This window comes from Dermacentor variabilis, chromosome 4 (genome assembly GCF_050947875.1).
Source record: "Dermacentor variabilis isolate Ectoservices chromosome 4, ASM5094787v1, whole genome shotgun sequence".
Classification (NCBI taxonomy): Eukaryota; Metazoa; Arthropoda; class Arachnida; order Ixodida; family Ixodidae; genus Dermacentor; species Dermacentor variabilis.
In genome coordinates, this window is record NC_134571.1 from 93,376,194 (window position 1) to 93,392,554 (window position 16,361).

The following is a 16,361-nucleotide window of genomic DNA, read 5'->3' on the forward strand; positions in this document are numbered from 1 at the left end:
GGGCTGGGCGAACGTACGGTTGAGCGCGCTCGCTTGTCGCTAGTGATGGCGCTGAGGTTGGTGTAGCGCGTGCGACTAGTGAGGATGAGGAGGATGATGATTTAGGTGGAAGGGGTTGTGTCGTGAGCTCTCTCACGTTCTGCTTGAGTTCGTTGGTAATTTCATGTAGCATTGGTTTCAGCACGGTGGTTTGGAAGCCTACAAAGGCGGCTCGGATCATTTCCTTGACCTCCGTGAGAATGCTTTCTCACATCTCCTGTATAGCTCGGTGCAATTCTCGTCGAACTCATGCTGGAGGTCGCGGCACAATGCAGTTGTGAACTGGGGAGGGATATTGGCGCGAGGCGCCTGTGATTGGGATTGAGTTTGTGGTAGGGACTGAGGTTCGAAGGATTGTGAAGGAGATTTGCGCAGTGAAGGCGGCGGGCCCTCCGCCCAACTTACCCATTTAGGTCCGGCTGGCCCTTCGGGCGCTGCTAATGGTAGCTGTTGCGGTAGTGGTAGCAGCTTCTTCTTGGCCGGTGGTGGTGCCATTGGTGGTGGTGACGACGGTGGTGATGAGGATGATGATGAAGACGATGGTGGTACTCGCTCGTGGTTCTTAGAACAGTCGCCAGGGCCTCGGCTCCGAGATCGGGATCGGGACCGCGATCGGCTTCGTCGCTCTCTAGGTTGGGCCAGAGGATGATGCTGTTGCCGTTTTTGTTTCTCGAGTTCCTGGAGCACTCGTTGCTTGTTGGGTGGCCCGGCCCGGACAGCTGGGATTGGTTGTCGGGTGATCGGTCCCCTTTGCACGTCAGGCACCGGGGCTGGCACTGGTGAGGTTCGGTGGTGGATGGGTTCAGTCCCACATGTGGTGCAGCGCTTGATGCCTGGCGTGGGGCAGAGGTCCGCACGGTGGTCCACTGTGGGGCATATGCTGCACACCTGGCGCCTCGGGGTGTGTATGTAGCATCGGTACTCGGTCCCATAATACCTAATGTAGAGCGGTAACTTGAGGCAAGCAAATGTAATGATGGCCGTGGTTGTTCGCCCCATCATGCGAGCATGGAGGATTTCCACCCCAGGTGCCAACAGGTGGTCTAAAAGTTCGGTTGGTGTAGTCCTTGTGTCGGGACCCGTGATGATTCCTTTGCAGGAATTATTGGGGGAGGCGATGTATGTTGAGATGGGGTAGCGATGTCATCTTGTTAAGGCTTGTTAACGTTATATAGGATAGCGATGTAAGCGATGTCATCTTGTTAAGGCTGGTCGCTATTCTTTCGCTTGGCGTGCTGATGAGGGCGACGTTTTGAGCACGTTGAACACGTAGGTGAAGATCGTCGACCTCTTGTTCCTTGAAGCGCGCCTCGATGCCGACGGCGCGAGTCAGAGAGTGGCGAGGCCACTCACCTAACGTGAGACCGTTTCTTGGGCACAGGATGACTTTAAAATCGTCAAATGGGCAGCGGTGGGGGCCTCTGGGGTCGTCGTGGTACAGTTTGGTTCCAATGCTGCGTCTCTTGGCGGCGGGCTGCTGGGTCAGACTTAGCGTCGGCGCGGCGTCCCCGCCAACCGCGAGCGGTGAGCCATGATCCATCCGCCGGGTCTTCTGGATATCCTTCTGTTGCTGGATCGTCGCCGTTGGTAGGTTCCACATCCATGATCGTGGTCAATGGGTGTTCGCGGTGTTGGACAAGGTCGGCAGTCTCTGGACGCCGATCCTGACCACGCTGAGGCTTAGCTCGAGCACGACTGCTCAGAGACGCCGCGAGCGTCCCTGCTGCATCGGTGGTGATCTTGACGTCGCCGTGGAAGGTCGCAGGAAGCGTCCGTTGTCGTGATCGGAACAGGGTGAGGAAGAGCGCGTGAGACGCTGTAGCGTGTGCTGCTGATGCCGTAGCTCCAAACCTCACGTCCGCACACGATGGTAGCTCCGAGTGGCGTTGTTGGAAGGACAGTATTGTTTATTAGTGCCTTGGAAAGTAGTGCTACCGTACAGAGGTTACCAATGGCAAAGCGCGCCAATCCGGACGGGGTGTCGATGTCGAAGGCACGGCAGCGTGTCGAGTGCGATTGCGCTACGAAAGTGGTAATGATAGGGGGAAAAGATGGTTGAAGTGGCTTTAGCGTTTACAAGAATATTTGTTGATATTTCATTTTTCTCTTTCTTTCCCGTGTTTCATTTAGGCTCATGTTACCTCTACTACGTCACTATTTCCACATGCTCCTCGAGAGAGAGAGAGCAAATGCAGGGAGGTTAACCAGAGGTGAGTTTCCGGTTTGCTACCCTGCACTGGGGTGGGGGATATAGGGGCTCCTCGATCGTATACTATGCCTCTATAGCTCACGTTAGATTCATACATTTATAGTTACCTTTCATGGCTACTTCAACATCTGAAGTTCTGCATGTAGAAATGTATACAACTAATTGTATACAAGAAATGTATACAACTAATTGATATATCACTTAGTTGTATACATTTTTTGTAATGAATTACTCATCCTTGCTGTTTGATTTTCTCCGTTAGCACCTACAAGTGCTCGGGAATGAAACTGCCCTTTGGTCTATCTTGGACCACGCACAAAGGCAACATAGTAGAACTAATCACGGTCTGTGTTTCTTTCAGCATAATATCCAGTTAGCGTTCCGCTCTGACCAACTACTAACTTACTGCTTCCTATTCAGGCCTAACATAGAATACGCGTGTTACTTTGAGATCCTTCCCAAAGTAACCATATTAACCTGCTTGAATCAATGCGGAGACGCCTTATTTGAAAGGAGGCGCAAGGCACTTAGTTTCGAGTTATGCATAAACACTTGGCAACAATCAGAATCAGCGTGACAAGTTGCAGCAATCAGTCGTAAACGGTCATCGCAAGAGCGCGTACGTAGCTCGATATCAGCATTTCTCGACAGTTCAAACATGGCGGATTAAAGGAGGCCGAATTTCTACGCTTGATTCAGGCCTTCGTTATCAGTAAGATTACATTCGCAACACCACATCTGCATTTCCTTAAATTAGAATCAGATAAGCTCGACACTCTTTTACGCAATATATATAAATTCGCTCTGGGGGTCCCCATACGTACCTCCACTGAAAGGCTAATGCTTACTGGAACTTTCAACACACTTACTGAACTCACAGAAGCCCACCTCACATCCCAACATCCCAATATAGCAGACTTTCTAACACCGCAACAGGTCGACACATTCTACAAACTCTTTCTATCACTCCGGCACCCATCATCAAGACTAAATACACCATTCCATATCACATACACGAGAACCTCTGCATCCCCCCACTTCCTAAAAACATGCACCCTGTGCATCACAAACATCGCAGGAGGCAGCGAGCAGAGGCTCTCCAAAAACAATTGTCCACCTCTAAAGACGTGCTCTATGTTGATGCCGCCGAATATGGGAACAGAAATCATTAAGCAATATCAGTCATTAACTGTCACGGCCAGCTCGCTGCGGCCGCCTCCATTCCTGGCTCTTCCTCGGAGGAGGCGGAGGAAGCGGCCATAGTCCTGGTCCTCATAATCCCAAATTCATCAGTTATCGTTAGCGACTCCAAAGCAGCCATACATAACTTCGGAGCGGGTAGGGTCTCTAAGCCAACCCTTTCTCTCCTCTTGGCCCATCCTTTCCATCAAACTGTGGCATTAATCTGGACTCCCGCTCATGCGGGCCTTGCCGGAAACGAGGCGGCTCATGCGAGTGCCCGAGGATTTACAGTCCGGGCTCAGGCATCAGATGTGTCGGACCTCGCCACGGAGGAGGCGCTGTTTACAGCGCGGGATCGACTTATTACCTACCACGACATCTGCACACACTACCGATTAGACCGCTTAACCTTTCCGCCACTCATGGGCAAATCCCCGCGTAGGTGTGAAGTTCTGTGGCGACAGCTGCAGACTCGCACCTATCCGTCCCCTTACCTCCTCCACCGCATTCATCCCGCCATTTACTTTTCTCCCTCTTGTGAATTCTGTGTCTCTCCCAAAGCAGACTTAAACCACATCATATGGGGGTGCCCTAAGCACCCCCTTCCCCCTTTCCTCAAGCAATTAGTATCTAGTGAGGAGCAGTGGGAGGCTGCCTTGCGCAGCTCCTGGCCCGATCTTCAGGAGGCCATCCTGGAGTGGGCTGAGAGGATAAAGGAGGCCTACTTCAAGTAGTTTTTCCCCCCACCCTCTATTCCATTGCCCCCTTCCCTTTAAAGAGGGATAAATAAAGTTTTTCATCATCATCATCATCGACAGTTCACAATGAACTCCTTGGGAACCAGCGGCGAGGCAGGCGCACTCTCCCTTACGCAACCCGAGCCGCTGGATGCCGATCAACCACAAGCTCGTTAACATTGCCCGTCGAGTATTATTTGTGCATAATAGAACACTTCGTGACGTCCTCTTCTGCACGTGTGACGTATATTATGGCCAGGTGCAGAGCGCAACGTCGAGTACTCCACTGGGTGAAATTGGATCCGTTGTCGGAACACTACTGGACGATGCCTTCGTACGCCTGATGATGCGAAATTTGAAACATATTGAAAAACCTGACATTTTTTTACTGATATCAATTTAAAGGAGAGGCTGGCGCCTTTGGTGACGACGGCTGCTCATCTTCGCAGAGCAAACAAAACTAAAAGCAGAAAAAACGCCGAAGAAAGTAAAAATGTCCTGAACTTTTGTTATGTTATGTATGCGAGTAAGGCAAGCAACAAAGGAGAGTAAAATGAGGCTCAGAGATACAAAGTTCTGTAAAGAAGTGAACATACAAATTAGAAGCTCCGGTCCAAACACTCAGACAAGATCGCCGTTTTGCAAACAAGATGGTTCACGATACACACCGCTACAAGAGAGCACAACTACGTAGCGACGCCAATTCTAACGTGAAAAAGACACATGCGACCTTTGTTTCCTAAAGAATTGTACTAGTGCACGCAGACATGAATCTTCAGCATAAGCTTACGATTTTCATATTTCGCCCGCAGAATCATTTTTGAGGCCACTTTATATGTAAAACTCAGCAGTTATTTTTACGGTTGGCATGTTACACCCTGGGCAAAAAGGATGCTCGAAAGACCCTGCTCAACCGAAATGGAGGATGGATTCCTAATTTGCTGTGGTTGACTCGAGTGGTTGCCGGTCTGGCGGACACCCCACAGTGTTTACAGGCCCCTTTGTGTGTGTGCGACCAAGGGGAGAAGCCCTTTCACAAACTGTGTGACTCTAGGAGAGACTCTTTCCGCGAACTGTCCGCCTGTAGGGCAGGCCCCTTCCGCGAACCAACGTCGCCTAGAAGAAAGGATCAGCCGCCCATCCCGAACACGCGGGTTGCCGCCAGCGGAGGCAAGCAAGTGCAACGCAGCCTAGGAAACTGGGAGCAGTTGCCAAGCACCGAAAGGACTCAGTGCATGTCACGTGACGTTGACATGAGTAAGATCCCGCCTACGATTTTAGTGGGCCTATTTAAGGGGTCCCACAATGGTACTTTTTAAATTCATTCATTCTCTTCTTCTTATCCTGCACCAACCATTGAATAAACAGCGCAAGTTTCGCACTAGAAATCGTCTCGTCCTTGCCGGGTCGCCATGGTTCACCGGACGCCTGCAGCCCGCCGACAACGCCATGCTACCCAATAATAACGCCAGTCGAGCTTCGAGAAACAGGCGTTGCAACACTATGTAGAGCCCCTTGAATATAATCCTTTATGTTTGATAATACGCTGGCACCTGTGGGATTCTCAACCGTGCTCTTGAGACAAAGGAACGACAACACAGTAGCGCAAACAATCACGAGGACATTTATGGCACCTTTCATAGGTGCCATAAATGCTAAACCTTGCTATCCACAAAACATGCCGATGGGCGCGCGACAAATCTAGGATGTCCGACTCACCGCGACCGGATATCGCGTGAATATATTCACCCCATGCTGGATCCCAACGCCTGGCCGTTCCCGCGTACGGTCACGCGAACGGTGGCGCGTTCGAAGGAGGCCACGCGAGACGGTCTCGCAGAAGCGTGGATCGGCGCACGCGCGGAAGCCCACTAGCCGACCCGAGCCAAAGAGGAAGCGCCTTGTCCTTTCTGCGCCGAACTAACCTTATGTCACCTCTCTGCTCAAAAGCAGAGAGGTGACATAAGGTTAAAAGGGTAGGAAGACGTATTTAAAGAAAATCGCGAATTTTAATAACACACAACACAGGTAAACCAAAATAAAAGGCAAAATAAAAAGCTGAGCATGGTGGTAACTGCCATCACCCCGTTTCAAAGGGGACGCTCCTACTTTCCATCCAGCCATCCATCGCGCCATCTCTCGTACTGCGCCTCAACCAGACCGAGTGCCGCGAGCATCACGCAGGCCACGCGGCGAGGCCGGATTGCAGGAGACGGGAGCCACGCGGGAAGACAACATATCAGGGGACGCGTGAGAGTCGCGCATCCCCACACGCCTTATTTAGCCGCTGCAATGCAAAAGCGGCCTCTTACACAAACATGTGTGCGTGTGTGTTAGCGATAATAATTTCGACTGCACATTTAATTACGCTTGCATTTGGAAATAAACGTGCGGTGCCAATGACAATGATGTGCGGTGTGCGGTGTCGTGACAATGATGGTTGCCTTTGATTTGGAGGGAAGATTTTACCTTTCGATGATCGATTATAATCTCCTAAGAACACTGACATAGTCCTTTAAAGACAAAAAATAAAGTCGAATTTTCAAACATACATGATTGAAAATTGCCGCAAGAATCTGCGATGTCAGGTTTACGGTATTTAAAATATGTCAAATTTTGTTAATGTAATGTAGTAAAAGGGCTCTTCTATTTAATGATATGTCGAGTTGGTTCGGCGCGCTTTATACTCGAAAACGAACAGATCGCCTTGGTACGAACCTCATGCGAGCGATGTTGTGCGCGACAGAAGCGACTTTGAGCGATGAAACGAGCCGTCCCGGATCGCTCATTTTTTGTATTTCGATGGCTCGGTCGCTCGGTAAAAAAAAAAAAAAAGTTCATTGGGCTAAAACGTTAAAAAATATCTAGATGCTTTAAGGACAAAATCAGTTTTGTTTCACGATAAACCCTAACACTACAACCCAGCCCAGTTGAAGACGTGCCACCAATTCGAGCGCTGGACGTAACACTTATAATCTATTCCTGAAGCCCTTTTAGTATCAATACATATAAATATTAAGCAAGCTGCCTGAAGTCTTTGGCCTCGTATATGGTAACATCATAATATGAATGTTATAATGTTAATTTACATGACGAATCATATCATTTTCATTTAATTGGGGCATCTGCTAGACGAGAGAACATGAATTAAATTGTTCCACAAAAAAAAAAACATTTCTGTGAGCCGTCGTAAACGTCACCTATCGCGATCACCCTGAATATCTATTCCCAAAGTACAATATGTCAGCGACATGTTACAACAGCTAATTAACGCTGAAAAAGATCGAATCTTATAAAGCGGAAACCGCAGCAAAGAAGTAATATACTATACTAGAATTATAGTACACTATATAGGCTTACAGGTGTTGAAAAATGGGTTGCCAAAGTTGCTACAAAGATAACGAAGCGATAGCACTGAACATGAAAAAGTCAGCCTCAAGAAGGTATACGTAGTTATTTCCGCACGCCCTCAGTGAAGTTTGTAGTTTCATCACTTTCTTGTCAGTAGAAGTTCTGAATAAATCGCTTGCCGCTATGGCAACACTAATAGAAATAGTTCGTTGTGAGAGAGTTGCGATTTGGGTTAGTTGGTACATATTCATGATAATTAAACCAGTCAAAAGACTAAGAACAGAGGAGAGATGTAGCACACACTTCGACTGGGCTAGCAAATGTTCTTTATTTAAAAAAAAAAAACGTCACAGTGAAACATATTGTGGCAGCACTGCGCGACTGAGGCAGAGAAAGACGAAGTAGAGTGTGCGCGCGTGATCTCGGGCTACTCTGCGCCGGCTGGGCCTGGCCTGTAGCTTCCCTCTCGGACCTCCTTTCACATTGTAAATAAACATCATTCGTAACATCTTTGGTGGACGTGCGGGGTAAATCTTGGACGATCCTGGACGACCTAGCTCTACCAACTGTCCGACAGAGTAGGCGCTTGGCCGGTTTACGACCACAAGCAGCGGACATGGCCGATTCCGGAGAAGGCAATGACGACCCCACCTGCGGCGGACCAGACAGCAATCACGCAGGTCAAGCTGGCTGCTGGACACCGCTGCGAGAGCCACCCACCTTTTCGGGGAAGGCAAACGAAAACGTCGACGCTGGCTTAAACACTACAACAGAGTGAGTCGCCACTGCCACTGGAGCACTACGACGCAGCTCGATAACGTGTTTTTTTTTTTTTCTCGCTGGAACCGCGCTCCTCTGGTTTGAAAACCACGAGAGCGTTCTGACAAGCTGGGATAATTTTGTAGAAGAATTCGCCAAGTGCTTCGGGGACCCGATCTATTAACAAAGAAGGCTGAGCAGAAGCTTTCTCGACGAGCGCAATTACCTGGCGAAACGTGTACAACGTGCATAGAGGCGGTTCTGAAATTATGCGGAATCGTCAGCGCTACCATGACAGACAAACACAAAGCAGGACATCTGCTTAAAGGAATCGCTGAAGAGGATTATAATTTTCTTATAACGGAAGGAAGATCTTAGTACTCCGTCTGATCTGAAGAAACACTGCCGGACGTTTGAAGCGCTGAAAATTAGAAGGACTGGGCCAATGTTTGGACGCTTGGACAATGTTACTGCTATTGCAAGTGTGTCCGTGCCAACCCACGACGACATCTCCTCGGTGATTCGGCAAGTGGTGAAAGAAGAGCTTGGACGCCTTAAAGTTGTTGACGACGCTCATGTGTGCCACCAGTGTGCATTTGATCATCGCTATCGTGTGCCACCGTCCACCTGGGCACCTCAGAGTTACCGAGAACCTCGCAGGACCTATGCTGATCGTGCGGAGAGCAGCAACTTGCCACCGCAACCGGCAAGTCTGGGACGCCGACAAGATGCACCACAGCGATTTCTTCCGCGGGCTCTTCCCTCCTACAACCAGCCTGAGAGTACGTTTCCACCCATGACACCCATGTCACCGGTGTCACCCGCGACAAGCCGCGACTCCCGCATTTGCTACAGCTGCGGTGTGCCTGGACACATTGCTAGGTATTGCCACCGCCGCCAGCAGCGTGCTCCACGGTTTAATTCCTGCACACCCCGCGTGCCCGCTGACGAGCCTTGGCCGTATCCCAGTTCCTTCCAGCGGCTGCTGCAGGGACGTGCGGACCGCAGTGACTCCCCCGTTTCCAATCGCAGCCTCACACCACCACCGACACGACAACGACGCTCTCTATCACCTCGTCGTCGCTCGTTATCACCGCCGCCGCTGGGAAACTGTAGCTGGTGCGACCGACGGGGGTGAGGCCGCAATATGTTCATCTTCATCAGGACCCCCTTGTGTAAAATTGTTTAAAAACAAAGTGCGTTTTGTTGACAGTGTGAGTGCTTTTGCTTTAGTTGACACCGGGGCGGCAGTTTCTGTTATGAGCCTGTCCTTCAAAAATCGTCTTGGACAAAAAGTTATGTTTTCTTGGGATTGGAACGCTACCTTTCGTGGAGTTGGCGGGAAACGTTACGCCTACTTGGGGTCTGTTCTGTTTCAGTTACGATAGGGGACCAGACATTTCGAAGTGAATTTACTGTGCTTGCACGTACAACGCATGACATTATTTTAGGAATTTATTTCTTGCGTGAGTGGAGGGTAACTGGATTGTGGAAGTGGCGCGATTTCTCTTCGCCGCGACTTGCGAACTTCAATGACAGATAGCACCAGTGATGCCGCCGACGTTCTCTCCGCGTGTCACAAGATGCGTGTTTGCCCCCTCAGAGTGGAATATTTGTACCTGTGAATACTTCTCGCCCTCGTACAGGTTCTTGTTGTGGTTTAGCCGAGCCCGATTATAAGAATGCGCTCAAGAAAAATGCGATAGTCCCTCGCTCCCTCGTTGTCACCACTGATGGTTGTACTCGATTGTGGACAGTGAACGTTTCAACCCAATCCATAACATTGCCGCTGGGACTTGAACTGGCAAGTTTTGATGAACAAGCCATTGTCAGCGTCGGAACGGTCGAAATGTCAACTGCCGAAAAAAAAAATCCCATCCCGGTCCCAACTATGATAACTCTACTGACTTTAAGAGAATGATTAACAAGTCGCTGTCTTCTAGTGAGCAGTGTCTGCTGGAAGCTGTGCTCGCTCGCTACGCCACAGTGTTTGATTTTGCTCAAGGCCAACGAGCGTCCCATACACCACCGGCGTCTCGAATGCAACACCGCATCCACACAGGGCAAGCAACGCCGATTCGTCAGAAGCCCTACCGCGTTTCACCTTCAGAGAGAAAAGTCATCGCCGAGCAGGTCGAAGAAATGTTACAGAAAGGAGTGATCCAGGAATCATGTAGCCCTTGGGCTGCTCCTGTGATCCTATGAAGAAAAAGGACAACTCATGGAGATTCTGTGTGGACTATCGCCGCCTAAACACCGTCACAAAGAAAGACGTCTACCTCCTACCACGAGTAGATGACGCCGTCGACTGTCTCCACTCCGCGTCGTATTTCTTTTGTGTTGATTTACGGTCAGGATATGGGCACATTTCCATGCACCCCTCAGATAAGGAGAAGACAGCATTCGTGACACCGGACGGTTTCTTTGAGTTCAACCTTATGCCCTTGGGTTTATGCAACGCTCCAGCGACATTCGAGAGATTTATGGATACAGTGCTCCGCGGACTCAAATGGGAAATTTGCATGTGCTATTTAGACGACGTCATTATCTACGGCCGGACATTTCACGAGCACAATCAGCGCCTGTCGATCGTTCTTGACTGTATCCAGTAAGCTGGCCTTATTTTAAACTCGAAGAAATGTCATTTCGGTGAGCGTCAAGCCCTCGTACTAGGCTTTCTGGGCCACAAAGACGGCATACGACCAGACCCTGAAAAGATAGCAGCAGTTCGCGACTTCCAACAGCCACAAACGGTGAAATATCTGCGAAGCTTTTTGGGCCTTTGCTCATATTTCCGGCGCTTTATCAAGAATTTCGCACAGCTTGCCTCTCCCCTCACGTCTCTCCTTCACAAAGACACCCCATACTTGTGGACTGCTGACTGCGAGTCGGCGTTTCAACAGCTGAAATTTTTGTTGACTTCTGGACCGGTACTGCGGCATTTTGATCAGGAGGTGTCAACAGAGCTGCACACTGACGCCAGCGGTGCGGGTGTTGGCGCTGTGCTTGTTCAGCTCTGCGGTGGCCGTGAGCATGTCATTGCATACGCTAGTCGGACACTTACAAAAGCGGAGACAAACTACACCGTTACTGAACTCGAGTGCCTAGCAGTCGTCTTCGCCATTCAGAAGTTCCGTCCGTATCTACATGGCCGCGCATTCACGATAGGGACTGAACATCATTCACTCTGTTGGCTGGTTGGGCTGCGTGACCTGTCTGGTCGGTTGGCCCACTGGCTTTTGCGCCTTCAAGAGTACAGCTTTACCTTTAACTACAAGAGCGGACGCTGTCACACGGATGCTGATTGCCTATCCCGTCTCCCTTCGCCGCACACTAAAGCTGAGGATGATGGCTTCGATGACTACCTAGTTTCCATCTCTTCCGACTTTCCAGACCTGCGTACCTTCGAGAGCGAGCAACGTTGCGACCCTACCTTGATATCCCTACGGGCAGCAGGAACAACACCGTTTACTTTTCGTGATGGTTTGCTGTACAAAAACGAAATTACTCGGCTGATGGTCCCCGATTGCTTCTAGTTGTGCCCGAAAACCTGCGCCGTGCTGTCCTTCGTTCCATGCATGACGATATCACGTCCGGGCACCTTAGCTTTGCACGCACACTACACAGACTTAGAGAATTATCTGGCCCAAGCTTTGGAAAACAACGAAACAGTATGTCGCCAGCTGTACTGTTTGCCAGCGCCACAAGCAAACGACGATGGCCTCAGCAGGCTATTTACAACCAGTTAGGCCACCGACGTTACCCTTTGAAAAAGTCGGCATCGACTTGCTTGACCCGCTCACAAAGACGTCAGCTGGCTACCGCTGGATTATAGTATGCGTAGATTATCTTACTCGCTACACGGAAACGGCGGCACTTCCATCTGCCACTGCAGCAGATGTCTCCAGTTTTGTTGCATCACGTCGTACTCCGTCACGGCGCTCCCCGGGTTGTCATCAGTGACCGTGGACGGCAATTCACCGCCGACGTCGTTGAAGAACTTTTACGGCTTTGTGGTTCTGCATATCGTCCATTCCACTCCTTACCACCCGCAAACCAATGGCCTCACGGAGCGGACGAATCGAACCCTTACCAACATGTTATCAATGTATGTCGCTGCTGACCACAAGAATTGGGACGCCGTCTTACCCTTTGTAACGTACGCGTACAATAGTGCCAAGCACGAAGTTACTGGATATGCGCCGTTCTTTTTGCTGTACGCACGCGCTCCCCAGAGCTTTCTGGACACTATATTCTACTTTATCGTGCCAAGAAGATCCTTCCATCGCCCAAACTCTGTGTCGTGCTGAGGTTGCACGTCGACTGGCGCATCTTAGTACGTTGTCCTCACAAGGCAACAGCAAGATTCGCTATAATGCGCGGCATATCCCCGTCAGCTTTACTCCCGGTGATTATGTTTGGTTGTGGACACCTGTTCGGAAAAAGGGATTGTACCGCAAGTTTCTTGCTACTTACACCGGACCATTCGTTATACTCAGCCGCTTGAGTGATGTGAACTATGTCGTCGCCAAAGTGAAGGCAAGTAATCGGCGTTCACGTGCGACGCAAGTTGTTCACGTGGCCAGACTCAAGCAGTACCATCACAGGTCCCTTTAACTCGCTCAGCGAGCTTCGTCTGCCCCCGGGGAAAATGTCGCAGCACTGCGCGACTGAGGCAGAGAAAGAAGTAGAGTGTGCGCGCGTGATCTCGGGGTACTCTGCGCCGGCTGGGCCTGGCCTGTAGCTTCCCTCTTGGCCCTCGTTTCACCTTGTAAATAAACATCATTCGTAACAATATATAGGTGTTCTGAGGTGAAACCACGCCATGTGGTCGCGCCATATGCAGTGCAGGCCAGTCAGTATTACAAGTCGTGTGGTACACGTGCGATTGTGGCCTAATGACTTTTGACATGCTACAGCGAACTCTAAAGAAGGCCATTGGGCCAGAATCGCACCTATGCTTTTATCTTGCCAATGCCAACTAGCTGTTGGAGATGATCGCTGAGTGTGTCCACCGCAAAGCGCATATAGCACGAGTGCGCAAGAACACATGCGCGCGCGCTAGTTTCATTTACGCCGAGGGCGCAAGAATAAAATGGGCAAATTTAAAGTATTCCATTAACCGTTTCACGAAAGCTTCGCTTCACACAGATTCCAAGATGTGCGTTGGGTCTGCATAATTGTTTTAGAGCGAAGTCACCCATTCCTGCAGCGAGCGTTGGCGTAACCAAGCGAACGAGCACAGCCAAGAATGAAAGAGCGAACACGGAGCGCTGTCGGGGAGAAAAGACGCGAGGAGGAAAGCGGAGGAGGAGGGCACGGTGAAAGCGTAAGAACAAAAGCGGGGTGCGGCGACGGTGACTACGAGATGGCACCAGAGCAGCTTTAGCGCGTCGTCTAGGAGGTCTCTATGCGGCGGCTGCTGTGAATCGCGCCCACGCGTCACCCACACGCTGCTTCTCGCGATGTCCAGATTAGCGATCGCAGTCGCCTCGAGCAACGTGCCGCACGAGACAGATTGTGCGCACCTGCCAATATACTGCGAAATGAAAACACGTACAGAGCTGCGCATAAGTTTCACATTAGGGAGTATCGTAATCGTAGGTGAATTATTAGAGCGCAGCTTTTAGGCGCCCGTTCTTTCTGCGAGCGCGGGCGTCCTACCTCGTAACCGAGCTAACAAGCTCAAGGAAAGATGAGAGCGAACGCTGTTACGATTGGCGTTTTAGCATCATCATCATCATCATCATCATCATCATCATCATCATCATCAGCAGCAGCAGCAGCAGCAGCAGCAGCAGCAGCAGCAGCAGCAGCAGCAGCAGCAGCAGCAGCAGCAGCAGCAGCAGCAGCAGCAGCAGCAGCAGCAGCAGCAGCAGCAGCAGCAGCAGCAGCAGCAGCAGCAGCAGCAGCAGCAGCAGCAGCAGCAGCAGCAGCAGCAGCAGCAGCAGCAGCAGCAGCAGCAGCAGCAGCAGCAGCAGCAGCAGCAGCAGCAGCAGCAGCAGCAGCAGCAGCAGCAGCAGCAGCAGCAGCAGCAGCAGCAGCAGCAGCAGCAGCAGCAGCAGCAGCAGCAGCAGCAGCAGCAGCAGCAGCAGCAGCAGCAGCAGCAGCAGCAGCAGCAGCAGCAGCAGCAGCAGCAGCAGCAGCAGCAGCAGCAGCAGCAGCAGCAGCAGCAGCAGCAGCAGCAGCAGCAGCAGCAGCAGCAGCAGCAGCAGCAGCAGCAGCAGCAGCAGCAGCAGCAGCAGCAGCAGCAGCAGCAGCAGCAGCAGCAGCAGCAGCAGCAGCAGCAGCAGCAGCAGCAGCAGCAGCAGCAGCAGCAGCAGCAGCAGCAGCAGCAGCAGCAGCAGCAGCAGCAGCAGCAGCAGCAGCAGCAGCAGCAGCAGCAGCAGCAGCAGCAGCAGCAGCAGCAGCAGCAGCAGCAGCAGCAGCAGCAGCAGCAGCAGCAGCAGCAGCAGCAGCAGCAGCAGCAGCAGCAGCAGCAGCAGCAGCAGCAGCAGCAGCAGCAGCAGCAGCAGCAGCAGCAGCAGCAGCAGCAGCAGCAGCAGCAGCAGCAGCAGCAGCAGCAGCAGCAGCAGCAGCAGCAGCAGCAGCAGCAGCAGCAGCAGCAGCAGCAGCAGCAGCAGCAGCAGCAGCAGCAGCAGCAGCAGCAGCAGCAGCAGCAGCAGCAGCAGCAGCAGCAGCAGCAGCAGCAGCAGCAGCAGCAGCAGCAGCAGCAGCAGCAGCAGCAGCAGCAGCAGCAGCAGCAGCAGCAGCAGCAGCAGCAGCAGCAGCAGCAGCAGCAGCAGCAGCAGCAGCAGCAGCAGCAGCAGCAGCAGCAGCAGCAGCAGCAGCAGCAGCAGCAGCAGCAGCAGCAGCAGCAGCAGCAGCAGCAGCAGCAGCAGCAGCAGCAGCAGCAGCAGCAGCAGCAGCAGCAGCAGCAGCAGCAGCAGCAGCAGCAGCAGCAGCAGCAGCAGCAGCAGCAGCAGCAGCAGCAGCAGCAGCAGCAGCAGCAGCAGCAGCAGCAGCAGCAGCAGCAGCAGCAGCAGCAGCAGCAGCAGCAGCAGCAGCAGCAGCAGCAGCAGCAGCAGCAGCAGCAGCAGCAGCAGCAGCAGCAGCAGCAGCAGCAGCAGCAGCAGCAGCAGCAGCAGCAGCAGCAGCAGCAGCAGCAGCAGCAGCAGCAGCAGCAGCAGCAGCAGCAGCAGCAGCAGCAGCAGCAGCAGCAGCAGCAGCAGCAGCAGCAGCAGCAGCAGCAGCAGCAGCAGCAGCAGCAGCAGCAGCAGCAGCAGCAGCAGCAGCAGCAGCAGCAGCAGCAGCAGCAGCAGCAGCAGCAGCAGCAGCAGCAGCAGCAGCAGCAGCAGCAGCAGCAGCAGCAGCAGCAGCAGCAGCAGCAGCAGCAGCAGCAGCAGCAGCAGCAGCAGCAGCAGCAGCAGCAGCAGCAGCAGCAGCAGCAGCAGCAGCAGCAGCAGCAGCAGCAGCAGCAGCAGCAGCAGCAGCAGCAGCAGCAGCAGCAGCAGCAGCAGCAGCAGCAGCAGCAGCAGCAGCAGCAGCAGCAGCAGCAGCAGCAGCAGCAGCAGCAGCAGCAGCAGCAGCAGCAGCAGCAGCAGCAGCAGCAGCAGCAGCAGCAGCAGCAGCAGCAGCAGCAGCAGCAGCAGCAGCAGCAGCAGCAGCAGCAGCAGCAGCAGCAGCAGCAGCAGCAGCAGCAGCAGCAGCAGCAGCAGCAGCAGCAGCAGCAGCAGCAGCAGCAGCAGCAGCAGCAGCAGCAGCAGCAGCAGCAGCAGCAGCAGCAGCAGCAGCAGCAGCAGCAGCAGCAGCAGCAGCAGCAGCAGCAGCAGCAGCAGCAGCAGCAGCAGCAGCAGCAGCAGCAGCAGCAGCAGCAGCAGCAGCAGCAGCAGCAGCAGCAGCAGCAGCAGCAGCAGCAGCAGCAGCAGCAGCAGCAGCAGCAGCAGCAGCAGCAGCAGCAGCAGCAGCAGCAGCAGCAGCAGCAGCAGCAGCAGCAGCAGCAGCAGCAGCAGCAGCAGCAGCAGCAGCAGCAGCAGCAGCAGCAGCAGCAGCAGCAGCAGCAGCAGCAGCAGCAGCAGCAGCAGCAGCAGCAGCAGCAGCAGCAG